A 16,549-nucleotide genomic window follows, 5' to 3' on the forward strand; every position below is an offset into this window, starting at 1 on the left:
CTTGTTTTTGTAGCTACCATATAGGAACTATTGAACACCGGACAAGAACAAGTAAACTATGAATGAACGAATAACAGAATTGAAATCAAATGAAAAATGGCGAAATTATTCATCATTTAAAGGAAAAAAGAAAACTGAATTCAAAGAATCAAAATTGTGTTGAATTAAAGTTGACTACAGAATAAAGAATGATGTAGTCAGATTCGGGAAAGGAATTAATCAAATAATATTTAAATGCAATATATTGTGCGATTTAAAAAAATGAACCGTATAAAATTCAACTTTTTATTCAGATTCAGTTTATCAGTAAAAATATGAATTTGCATAAACAGCTGCTAATAATAACATTTAAGATGTAATGTAAATAGTCCTATATTTGATCGTTTTAATGAAAGGGTTAAATTACTGATTTACTAAAGTCTAACCTTATTCTCGTACAACCAACTTCAATTTTAATCCCAATCTCTACACCTATCCCCAGAAACAATAGGTGGCTATGAAATCCGGAAACATGTACATACACAATTTTGCCGACATTCAATCTAAAAATGTGTGGCATCCATCACCCATATCCATTCTTCAAAAGGAGTCAATAAACAAACACGTAAAAATCAAGCGCTTTCAAATAGAATTTTTCAACCGCGAAATTTCCGTTCACTTTTCCAACGCAAACCACCAGAGTTTTTTGAACCTAATTTTTGAACCTAATGAGTACATTGTGCAGTATACACAATGACAAGGTTATCTCAAGCTTTCCTCCCTCTCCGTGAACTTAATGATTTCAACATGTAACCATTTTCTTAACGCTTCTTTTTTAATTTTCTGATAGATACGACCGGTCACAGTTTGCTACTACAAAGGAATACTATTTAATCGATAGCAAAATCGTATAAAGTTTTTAATATGATTTAAAAAGATACACTACAAAGCTCAGAAAATTATTTTAAAAAATGCTATTGATAATTAGTTTGAGTTTGATCTACATTTCGCTTATTTCTAGAAAATTGTAAATATCGATAAATAATTATAAAGTTATTATTTTCCTATAACCAGAGAACAGATTTTAATGCAAATAGATATTTTTGAGAACGTAATTCAAAAAATAGAGCCGTGATAAAAAAATTATTTTATCTACCAACCATCGAAGAAAGCACTCTACTTTTGCTATTTTACATATTTTTTCATATTGTGCGTATTCTGTGCAATTTTGTGCAATTTACTTCTAAATTTTCCACGAGTGCATAAAAATATGCACTCTACTTATAACTGATGAAAATACCTTCTACATCTCTTCCTCTGAATCATCCTCATCCACGAATGCATAATTTTCACTGATTAATCGTTTCTTTAATAACCTAGGCCATCGATCACATTTTATATAATATTAGCGAATATTCTAATGCTACTGAACGGAAATGTATATGTATCTTTCAGTACAACAGCTGGAATTTCGAATAGAAAGTTTATTTCCGAACAGCTAAAGAATCTTCGTCACAGCACTTTCAACAATGAAATTCCGTCATCGATGCAGGCTAAGCAAAGCTTCCGAATTTCTAGGTGTGGAACGGAAGCAGGGACAACTTGGTCGAGTTCACGTAGCAAACACTAGGAAACGATTCCCTAAGGTGCCGTTCTCCAAGACTTCCTATCATCGTTCTCCACTTATTTGCCACAAACCACGGCATCCCTTCTCTTCCCGGCCCTTTTTCCAAGCTACGTAGGTATACACGTCATCGTCGTTTTCGCTCACGACTTTGCAATTTACGTTCACAGCGCGTTACATCGTGACGCTGCTTTTACGTTGGTCTCGAAATCATCTCGTGATCCATAGTAGCTGTCTCAATTTAGAACACCATCGCGAGTGGGTCGCAATCATCCCCACAGCTAGCTTCGTCACGGCAATATCAAAACGATATATTCTCACGTGCATTCAACCTAGGGAAAAACATGTTCTCGAGAAATCCGATATGTTGGAAATATTCCTTTTGAAAAATCATATTTCTTAGGAGTCCCTTGAATGATGATACTAAAGTTTCAGAGAAACGAGATTCCAGTACTTTACATGGTACTAGCAGGTGAAGGGATGACATTCACATTTTTAACATCTCGCAAAAGAACGAACGAAATATACGAGGAAAAAAACAATTGCAGTTGGGTTACACGTGATTTTATAGAATATACCGTGTATTTTCGTCCAGTCGCGGGGAGACGGTCGAGTTATAGCGCGTCAACGCGAGGCGTAAATTCCCGCTACGATTGCACGAATCGACACCACGAACAGGGCGATTCCTTTATTTCTTGTGGGAGAATAAAGGGTGATTGGGTTGGAATATAACTGGACTTCACAGTTATATTATATAAGTATATATATTTGCACTAGATTACAATATTAGACGTGAACAGACCGTGTTTGAATTCGTCGTGTCGGAAAGCGTTGAGATGAACCCGAAGGTTGTTCGATGTGATCGTTAGAGCGGCGAGAACTTGACTGACTCTGGTCGCATGTCACTTACGGAGGGAAACTCGGTGAGGGTGTGCCCTTCTGAACTAAGAACGCGGATTCGTTGTTTACACTTTTCGGTAGAAAAGTGAGTGTAACGATCCGCGATGCCCATTGGGTATTACCAATGTTAATGAATTAAATACGAGGGAACAGTCCTCGGCAAATGTGACTCACGTGTGTTTCTGTCCTTGGGAAAAACCCACTACCTCGCTGGGCAAACCTCCGCTTTCTCCGTAATGAGTGCGAGCGTATTATAAGCGTATTATAAGCGATATACGCTATTACGTATTACGTTATATACTATTACGTTCAAACGTATATTGATATGTAGGAATACGTTATAACGTATAACGTAATATACTATTACGTTATAATGTATATCGATAGGTGGCATTATGTTATAACGTATAACGTTATGTACTATTACGTAATAACGTATACCGTTATATACTACTACGAAACAACGAATATCGATATGTGGCAATACGCTATAACGTATAACGTTATATACTATTACGTTGCAAAGTATATCGATATGTGGCAATACGTTATAACGTATAACGTTATATACTATTACCTTATAACGTATTACGTTATATACTATTACGTTATAACGTATAACATTATAAACTATTACGTTATGACGTATATTGATATGTACCAATACGTAATAACGTATAACGTTATATACTATTAAGTAATAACGTATATCGATATGTGGCGTTACGTTACAACGTATAACGTTATATATTGTTACTTTATAACGTGTAACGTTATATACTATTACGTTATAACGTATGACGTTATGTACTATTACGTTATAATGTATACCGTTATATACTATTACCACATAACGTATAACGTTATATACACTAACGTTATAACGTATGACGTTATATACTATTACGTTATAACGTATAACGTTTTATACTATTACGTTATAGCGTATATTGGTATGTAGGAATACGTTATAACGTATAACGTTATATACTATTACGTTATGACGTATATCGATAGGTGGCATTATGTTATAACGTATAACGTTATGTACTATTACGTAATAACGTATACCGTTATATACTACTACGAAACAACGAATATCGATATGTGGCAATACGCTATAACGTATAACGTTATATACTATTACGTTGCAAAGTATATCGATATGTGGCAATACGTTATAACGTATAACGTTATATACTATTACCTTATAACGTATTACGTTATATACTATTACGTTATAACGTATAACATTATAAACTATTACGTTATGACGTATATTGATATGTACCAATACGTAATAACGTATAACGTTATATACTATTAAGTAATAACGTATATCGATATGTGGCGTTACGTTACAACGTATAACGTTATATATTGTTACTTTATAACGTGTAACGTTATATACTATTACGTTATAACGTATGACGTTATGTACTATTACGTTATAATGTATACCGTTATATACTATTACCACATAACGTATAACGTTATATACACTAACGTTATAACGTATGACGTTATATACTATTACGTTATAACGTATAACGTTTTATACTATTACGTTATAGCGTATATTGGTATGTAGGAATACGTTATAACGTATAACGTTATATACTATTACGTTATGACGTATATCGATAGGTGGCATTATGTTATAACGTATACCGTTATGTAGCAATACGTTATAACGTATGAAGTTATATAATTTTACGTTATAACATATGACGTTATATACTATTACGTTATAATATATGACGTTATATATTATTACATTATGACGTATAACGTGATATATTATTACTTTATAACATATGACGTTTTATATTATTACGTTATAACGTATGACGTTATATAATATTAGGTTACAACGTATGACGTTATATATATTTACGTTATAACGTATGACGTTATATACTATTACGTTATAAAATATGACGTTATATATTATTACCTTATGACGTATAACGTGATATATTATTATGTTATAACATATGGCGTTTTATACGTATGACGTTATAACGTATGACGTTATATAATTTTACGTTATAACATATGACGTTATAAACTATTACGTTATAACATATGACGTTATATATTATTACCTTCTGACGTATAACGTGATATATTATTACGTTATAACATATGACGTTTTATATTATTACGTTATAACGTATGACGTTATATAATATTACGTTATAACGTATGACGTTATATACTATTACGTTATAACGTATTACGTTATGTACTATTACGTTATAAAGTATATTGATGTGTAGCGTTACGATATAACGTATAATGTTATATACTATTACGTTGTGACGTATATCGATATGTGGCATTACGCTATAACGTATAACGTTATATACTATTACGTTGTAAAGTATATCGATATGTGGCAATATGTTACGACGTATAACGTTATGTACTATTACGTAATAACGTATACCGTTATATACTACTACGAAACAACGAATATCGATATGTGGCAATACGTTATAACGTATAACGTTATATACTATTACCTTATAGCGTATTACGTTATATACTATTACGTTATAACGTATAACGTTATAAACTATTACCTTATGACGTATAACGTTATAGATTATTACGGTATAACGTATGACGTTATGCACTATTACATTATATGGTATATTGGTCTGTAGCAATACGTTATAACGTATAACGTTATATACTATTACGTTGTAACGTATATCGATATGTGGCATTAGGTTATAACGTAAAACGTTATATACTATTACGTTGTAACGTATAACGTTATATACTATTACGTTATAACACATGACGTTACATATTATTATGTTATAACGTATGACGTTATATACTATTACGCTGTAACATATGACGTTATATGTTATTACCTTATGACGTATAACGTGATATATTATTATGTTATAACATATGACGTCATATACTATTACGTTATAACGTATAACGTTTTATGCAATTACGTTATAACATATGTCGTTATATACTATTACATTATAACGTATAACGCTATATACTAATATGTTATAACGTATACCGTTATAAACGATCACCTTATGACGCATAACGTTATATACTATTACGTTATAACGTATGACGTCATATACTATTACGTTATAACTTATATTGATATGTCGCAATACGTTATATACTATAACGTTATAACTTATATTGATATGTCGCAATACGTTATAACGTATAACGTTATATAATATTACCTTATGACGTACAACGTTATATACTATTAGGTTATGACGTATACAGTTATATACATTTACGTTATAACGAATGACGTTATGTACTATTACGTTATACCTTATATTGATGTGCAGCAATACGTCATAACGTATAACGTTATATACTATTACGTTATAACGTATATCGATATGTGGCATTACGTTATAACATATAACGTTATATACTATTACCTTATAACGTGTAACGTTATATACTATTATGTTATAACGTATACCGTCATAAACGATTACCTTCTGACGTATAAGGTTATATACTATTACGTTATAACATATGACGTTTTATTCTATTACGTTGTAACGTTTATCGATATGTGGCATTAGGTTATAAAGTACAACTTTATATACTGTTACCTTATGACGTACAACGTTATATACTATTACGTTATAACGTATGACGTTATGCACTGTTACTTTATAACGCATAGCGTTATATAGTATTGCGTTATAATATAGAACGTTAGATACTATTACGTTATAACGTATAACATTATAAACAGTTACCTTATGACGTATAACGTTATATAGTATTGCGTTATAACGTATAACGTTATATATTATTACGTTATAACGTATGACGTTATATACCATTACGTTATAACACATGGCGTTATATATTATTACGTTATAACGTATGACGTTATGTACTATTACGTTATATCATATGACGTCATATACTCTTACGTTATTACGTATGACGTTATATACTATTACGCTATAACGTATATTTATTTGTAGCAATACTTTGTAACGTATATTGATGTGTAGCAATACGTTATAACGAATAAAGTTATATAATATTACCATATAACGTATGTCGATATGTGGCAATACGTTATAACGTATAAAGTTAAATACTATTATCTTATGACGAACAATCTTATATACTATTACGTTATAACGTATACCGTTATAAACTATTACCTTATGACGTACAACGATATATACTATTATGTTATAACGTATGACGTTATGCACTATTACGTTATAACGTATAACGTTATATAGTATTGCGTTATAATACATAACAGATAAACTATTACGTTATGACGGATAACGTTATGTACTATTACGTAATAACGTATAACGTTATATACTATTACGTTGTACCGTATATCGAAATGTGGCATTACGATATAACGTATGACGTTATATACTATTATGTTATAACACATGACGTTATATATTATTACGTTATAACGTATGACTTTATATACTATTATGTTATAACGTATAACGTTATATACTATTACGTTATAACTTATAACGTTATAGACGATTACAATATGACGTATAACGTTATAAACTATTACGTTATAACGTATAACGTTATATACTATTACGCTATAACGTATGACGTTATATATTATTACTTTATAACGTATAACGTTACATACTATTACGTTGTAACGTATATCCAATTTGTGGCATTACGCTATAACGTACAACGTTATATACTATTACGTTATAACATATGACGTTATATATTATTATGTCAAAACGTATGACGTTATATACTAATACGTTATAACATATGACGTTATATACTCTTACGTTATTACGTATGACGTTGTATACTATTACTTTATAACGTATAAGGTTATATACTATTACGTTATAACATATGACGTTTTATTCTATTACGTTGTAACGTTTATCGATATGTGGCATTAGGTTATAAAGTACAACTTTATATACTGTTACCTTATGACGTACAACGTTATATACTATTACGTTATAACGTATGACGTTATGCACTGTTACTTTATAACGCATAGCGTTATATAGTATTGCGTTATAATATAGAACGTTAGATACTATTACGTTATAACGTATAACATTATAAACAGTTACCTTATGACGTATAACGTTATATAGTATTGCGTTATAACGTATAACGTTATATATTATTACGTTATAACGTATGACGTTATATACCATTACGTTATAACACATGGCGTTATATATTATTACGTTATAACGTATGACGTTATATACTATTACGTTATATCATATGACGTCATATACTCTTACGTTATTACGTATGACGTTATATACTATTACGCTATAACGTATATTTATTTGTAGCAATACTTTGTAACGTATATTGATGTGTAGCAATACGTTATAACGAATAAAGTTATATAATATTACCATATAACGTATGTCGATATGTGGCAATACGTTATAACGTATAAAGTTAAATACTATTATCTTATGACGAACAACCTTATATACTATTACGTTATAACGTATACCGTTATAAACTATTACCTTATGACGTACAACGATATATACTATTATGTTATAACGTATGACGTTATGCACTATTACGTTATAACGTATAACGTTATATAGTATTGCGTTCTAATACATAACAGATAAACTATTACGTTATGACGGATAACGTTATGTACTATTACGTAATAACGTATAACGTTATATACTATTACGTTGTACCGTATATCGAAATGTGGCATTACGATATAACGTATGACGTTATATACTATTATGTTATAACACATGACGTTATATATTATTACGTTATAACGTATGACTTTATATACTATTATGTTATAACGTATAACGTTATATACTATTACGTTATAACTTATAACGTTATAGACGATTACAATATGACGTATAACGTTATAAACTATTACGTTATAACGTATAACGTTATATACGATTACGTTATAACGTATAACGTTATGTGGCACTAGGTAATAACGTATATCGTTATGTAGCAATACCTTATAACGTATAACGTTACATAGTATTACCTTATGACGTATAACGTTATATACTATTACGTTATAACGTATTTCGTTATATAGTATTACGTTATAACGTATATCGTTATGTGGCATTACGTTATAACGTATAACGATATACACCATTAACTTATGACGTACAACGTTTTATACTGTTACGTTATAACGTATGACGTTATATACTATTACGTTATAACGTATGACGTTATATACTATTACGTTACAACGGATGACGTTATATATTATTACGTTATAACGTATGACGTTATATAATACTACGTTATAACGTATAACGTTATATAGTATTACGTTATAACGTATATCGTTATGTGGCATTACGTTATAACGTAAATCGTTATGTTGCATTACGTTATAACGTATAGCGTTATATGCTATCACCATATGACGTACAACGTTTTATACTATTACGTTATAACGAATGACGTTATATACTATTACGTTATAGCGTATAACGTTATGTAGCACTAGGTAATAACGTATATTGTTATGTAGCAATACCTTATAACGTGTAACGTTACATAGTATTACCTTATGACGTATAACGTTATGTACTATTACGTTATAACGTATGACGTTATATACTATTACGTTATAACGTATAACGTTATGTAGCACTAGGTAATAACGTATATCGTTATGTAGCAATACCTTACAACGTATAACGTTACATAGTATTACCTTATGACGTATAACGTTATATACTATTACGTTATAACGAATGACGCTATATACCATTACATTATAGCGTATGACGTTATATAATACTACGTTATAACGTATAACGTTATATAGTATTGCGTTATTACGTATATCGTTATATGGCATTCCTTTATAACGTAAATCGTTATGTGGCATTACGTTATAACGTATAACGTTATATACTATTACCATATGACGTACAACGTTTTATACTATTACGTTATAACGTATGACGTTATATAATACTACGTTATAACGTATAACGTTATATAGTATTACGTTATAACGTATATCGTTATGTGGCAATACCTTATAACGTATAACGTTATATACTATTACGTTATAACGTATAACGTTATATACTATTACGTTATAACGTATAAAGTTATATACTATTACGTTATAACGTATAACATTATATACTATTACTCTATGACGTACAACGTTTTATACTATTACGTTATATCGTATGACGTTATATACTATTACGTTATAACTTATAACGTTATGTAGCATTAGGTAATAACGTATATCGTTATGTAGCAATACCTTATAACGTATAACGTTACGTGGTATTACCTTATGACGTAAAACGTTATATACTATTACGTTATAACGTCTGACGTTATATAATACTACGTTATAACGTATAACGATATATAGTATTACGTTATAACGTATATCGTTATGTGGCATCACGTTATAACGTAAATCGTGATGTGGCATTACGTTATGACGTATAGCGTTATATACTATTACCAGATGACGTACAACGCTATATACTATTACGTTATCACGTATGACGTTATATAATACTACGTTATAACGTATAACGTTATATAGTATTACGTTATAACGTATATCGTTATGTGGCAAAACCTTATAACGTATAACGTTATATACTATTACCTTACAACGTATAACGTTATATACTATTACGTTACAACGTATGACGTTATATATTATTACGTTATAACGTATGACGTTATATAATACTACGTTATAACGTATAACGTTATATAGTATTACGTTTTATCGTATATCGTTATGTGACATTACGTTTTAACGTATAACTTTATATACTATTACCTTATAACGTGTAACGGTATATACTATTACGTTAAAACGTATGACGTTTTATACTATTACCTTACAACTTATAACGTTATATGCTATTACGTTGCAACGGATGACGTTATATATTATTACGTTATAACGTATGACGTTATATACTATTACGTTATAACGTATGACGTTATATACTATTACGTTACAACGGATGACGTTATATATTATTGCGTTATAACGTACAACGTTTTATACTATTACGTTATAACGTATGACGTTATATAATACTACGTTATAACGTATAACGTTATATAGTATTACGTTATAACGTATATCGTTATGTGGCAATACCTTATAACGTATAACGTTATATACTATTACCTTAAAACGTATAACGTTTTATACTATTACGTTACAACGTATGACGTAATATATTATTACGTTATAACGTATGACGTTATATACTATTACCTTATAACGTACAACGTTATATACTATTACATTACAACGTATGACGTTATCTACCATTACTTTATGACGTATAACGTTAAAAACTATTACCTTATGACGTATAACGTTATATACTATTACGTTATAACGTGTGATATAATATACTATTACGTTATAACCTATAACGTTATGTAGCATTAGGTTATAACGTATGACGTTATATACCATTACGATATAACGTATGACGTTATATACTACTACGTTATAACGTATAACGTTATATACTATTACGTTATAACGTATAAAGTTATATACTATTACGTTATAACGTATAACATTATATACTATTACTCTATGACGTATAACGTTATAAACTATTACGTTATGACGTATAACATTATAGACTATTACTCTATGACGTATAACGTTATAAACTATTACGTTATGACGTATAACATTATAGACTATTACGTTGCAACGTATAAGGTTGTATACTATTATGTTACAACGGATGACGTTTTATACTATTACGTTATAACGTATGACGTTATATAATACTACGTTATAACGTATAACGTTATATAGTATTACGTTTTAACGTATATCGTTATGTGACATTACGTTTTAACGTATAACTTTATATACAATTACCTTATAACGTATAAAGGTATATAGTATTACCTTATAACGTATAACGTTATATACTATTACCTTACAACGTATAACGTTATATACTATTACGTTACAACGTATGACGTTATATGTTATAACGTTATAACGTATGACGTTATATACTATTACGATATAACGTATGACGTTATATAACACTACGTTATAACGTATAACGTTATATAGTACTACGTTATTACGTATATCGTTATGTGGCATTCCGTTATAACGTAAATCGTTATGTGGCATTACGTTTTAACGTATAACTTTATATACAATTACCTTATAACGTATAACGTTATATATTATTACCATATGACGTACAACGTTTTATACTATTACGTTATAACGTATGACGTTATATACTATTACGTTATAATGTATTACGTCATGTAGCATTAGGTAATAACGTATAACGTTATGTAGCAATAGGTAATAACGTATATCGTTATGTGGCATTACGTTATAACGTAAATCGTTATGTGGCATTACGTTATAACGTATAACTTTATATACAATTACCTTATAACGTATAACGTTATATACTATTACCATATGACGTACAACGTTTTACACTATTACGTTATAACATATGACGTTATATAATACTACGTTATAACGTATGACGTTATATACTATTGCGTTATTACGTATGACGTTATATACTATGACGATGTAACGTATGACGTTATATACTACTGCGATATAACGTATAACGATATATAGTATTACGTTATAGCGTATATCATTACGTGGCAATACCTTATAACGTATAACGTTATATACTATTACGTTACAACGTATGACGATATATATTATTACGTTACAACGTATGACGTTATATACAATTACGTTATAACGTCTAACGTTATGTAGCATTATGTAATAACGTGTATCGTTCTGTAGTAATACCTTATGACGTATAACGTTATATACTATTACGTTATAACGTATGACATAATATACTATTACATTATAACGTATAACGTTATGTAGCACTACGTTATAACGTATGATGTTATATACTATTACGATATAACGTATAACGTTATATAGTATTACGTTATAACGTACATCGTTATGTGGCATTACGTTATAACGTATAACGTTATACACCATTAACTTATGACGTACAACGTTTTATACTATTACGTTATAACGTATGACGTTATATTCTATTACGTTATAACGTATAACGTTATGTAGCATTAGGCAATAACGTATATCGTTATGTAGCAATACCTTATAACGTATAACGTTACATAGTATTACCTTATGACGTATAACGTTATATACTATTGCGTTATTACGTATGACGTTATATACTATTACGTTATAACGTATGACGTTATATACCATTACATTATAGCCTATGACGTTATATATTATTACGTTATAACGTATGAAGTTATATACTATTACGTTATAACGTATAACGTTATGTAGCACTAGGTAATAACGTATATCGTTATGTAGCAATGCCTTATAACGTATACCGTTACATAGTATTACCTTATGACGTATAACGTTATATACTATTACGTTATAACGTATGACGTTATATACTATTACGTTATAACGTATAACGTTGCATAGTATTACCTTATGACGTATAACGTTATATACTATTACGTTAGAACGTATGACGTTATATACTATTACGTTATAACTTATAACGTTATGTAGCATTAGGTAATAACGTATATCGTTATGTAGCAATACCTTATAACGTATAACGTTACGTGGTATTACCTTATGACGTATAACGTTATATACTATTACGTTATAACGTATGACGTTATATAATACTACGTTATAACGTATGACGTTATATACTACTACGATATAACGTATGACGTTATATAATAATACGTTATAACGTATAACGTTATATAGTATTACGTTATAACGTATATCGTTATGTGGCATCAGGTTATAACGTAAATCGTTATGTGGCATTACGTTATGACGTATAGCGTTATATACTATTACCAGATGACGTACAACGCTATATACTATTACGTTACAACGTATGACGTTATATACTATTACGTTATAACGTATTACGTCATGTAGCATTAGGTAATAACGTATAACGTTATGTAGCACTAGGTAATAACGTATATCGTTATGTAGCAATACCTTATAACGTATAACGTTACATAGTATTACCTTATGACGTATTACATTATATACTATTTCGTTATAACGTATGACGTTATATAATACTACGTTATAACGTATGACGTTATATACTATTACGATATAACGTATGACGTTATATAATACTACGTTATAACGTATAACGATATATAGTACTACGTTATAACGTATATCGTTATGTGGCATTACGTTATAACATAAATCGTTATGTTGCATTACGTTATAACGTATAGCGTTATATACTCTTACCACATGACGTACAACGTTTTATACTATTACGTTATAACGTATGACGTTATATAATACTACGTTATAACGTATAACGTTATGTAGCACTAGGTAAGGACGTATATCGTTATGTGGCATTACGTTATAACGTGTAGCGTTATATACTATTACCATATGACGTACAACGTTTTATACTATTACGTTGTAACGTATCACGTTATATAATACTACGTTATAACGTATAACGTTATATGGTATTACGTTATAACGTATATGGTTATGTGGCAATACCTTATAACGTATAACGTTATATACTATTACCTTAAAACGTATAACGTTATATACTATTACGTTACAACGTATGACGTTATATATTATTACGTTATAACGTATAACGTTATATACTATTACCTTATAACGTACAGCGTTATATACTATTACATTACAACGTATGACGTTATATACTATTACGTTATAACTTATAACGTTATGTAGCATTAGGTAATAACGTATATCGTTATGTAGCAATACCTTATAACGTATAACGTTACGTGGTATTACCTTATGACGTATAACGTTATATACTATTACGTTATAACGTATGACGTTATATAATACTACGTTATAACGTATGACGTTATATAATACTACGTTATAACGTATGACGTTATATACAATTACGATATAACGTATGACGTTATATAATACTACGTTATAACGTATAACGTTATATAGTATTACGTTATAACGTACATCGTCATGTGGCATCACGTTATAACGTACATCGTTATGTGGCATTACGTTATGACGTATAGCGTTATATACTATTACCAGATGACGTACAACGCTATATACTATTACGTTACAACGTATGACGTTATATACTATTACGTTACAACGTATGACGTTATATATTATTACGTTATAACCTATAACGTTATATACTATTACCTTATAACGTACAGCGTTATATACTATTACATTACAACGTATGACGTTATATAGTATTACTTTATGACGTATAACGTTAAAAACTATTACCTTATGACGTATAACGTTATATACTATTACGTTATAACGTATGATATAATATACTATTACGTTATAACCTATAACGTAATGTAGCATTAGGTTATAACGTATGACGTTATATACCATTACGATATAACGTATGACGTTATATACTATTACGTTATAACGTATAACGTTATATACTATTACGTTATGACGTATAACATTATAGGCTATTACTCTATGACGTATAACGTTATAAACTATTACGTTATGACGTATAACATTATAGACTATTACGTTGCACCGTATAAGGTTATATACTATTATGTTACAACGGATGACGTTTTATACTATTACGTTATAACGTATGACGTTATATAATACTACGTTATAACGTATAACGTTATATAGTATTACGTTTTATCGTATATCGTTATGTGACATTACGTTTTAACGTATAACTTTGTATACTATTAACTTATGACGTACAAAGTTTTATACTATTACGTTATAACGTATGACGTTATATACTATTACGTTATAACGTATGACGTTATATACTATTACGTTACAACGTATGACGTTATATATTATTACGTTACAACGTATGACGTTATATACAATTACGTTATAACGTCTAACGTTATGTAGCATTATGTAATAACGTGTATCGTTCTGTAGCAATACCTTATGACGTATAACGTTATATACTATTACGTTATAACATATGACATAATATACTATTACATTATAACGTATAACGTTATGTAGCACTACGTTATAACGTATGATGTTATATACTATTACGATATAACGTATAACGTTATATAATACTACGTTATAACGTATAACGTTATATAGTATTACGTTATAACGTATATCGTTATGTGGCATCACGTTATAACGTAAATCGTTATGTGGCATTACGTTATAACGTATAACGTTATGTAGCATTACGTAATAACGTATATCGTTATGTAGCAATACCTTATAACGTATAACGTTACATAGTATTACCTTATGACGTATAACGTTATATACTATTACGTTATAACGTATGACGTTATATATCATTACATTATAGCGTATGACGTTATATACTATTACGTTATAACGTATAACGTTATGTAGCACTAGGTAATAACGTATATCGTTATGTAGCAATACCTTATAACGTATAACGTTACATAGTATTACCTTATGACGTATTACGTTATGTACTATTACGTTATAACGTATGACGTTATATACTATTACGTTATAACGTATAACGTTATGTAGCACTAGGTAATAACGTATATCGTTATGTAGCAATACCTTATAACGTATAACGTTACATAGTATTACCTTATGACGTATAACGTTATATACTATTACGTTATAACGTATGACGTTATATACCATTACATTATAGCGTATGACGTTATATATTATTACGTTATAACGTATGACGTTATATACTATTACGTTATAATGTATAACGTTAAGTAGCACTAGGTATTAACGTATATCGTTATGTAGCAATACCTTATAACGTATAACGTTACATAGTATTACCATATGACGTATAACGTTATATACTATTGCGTTATTACGTATGACGTTATATACTATTACGATGTAACGTATGACGTTATATACTATTACGATATAACGTATAACGTTATATAGTATTACGTTATAACGTATGT

The sequence above is a fragment of the Bombus fervidus genome, chromosome 13, assembly GCF_041682495.2.
Source record: "Bombus fervidus isolate BK054 chromosome 13, iyBomFerv1, whole genome shotgun sequence".
Taxonomy (NCBI): Eukaryota; Metazoa; Arthropoda; class Insecta; order Hymenoptera; family Apidae; genus Bombus; species Bombus fervidus.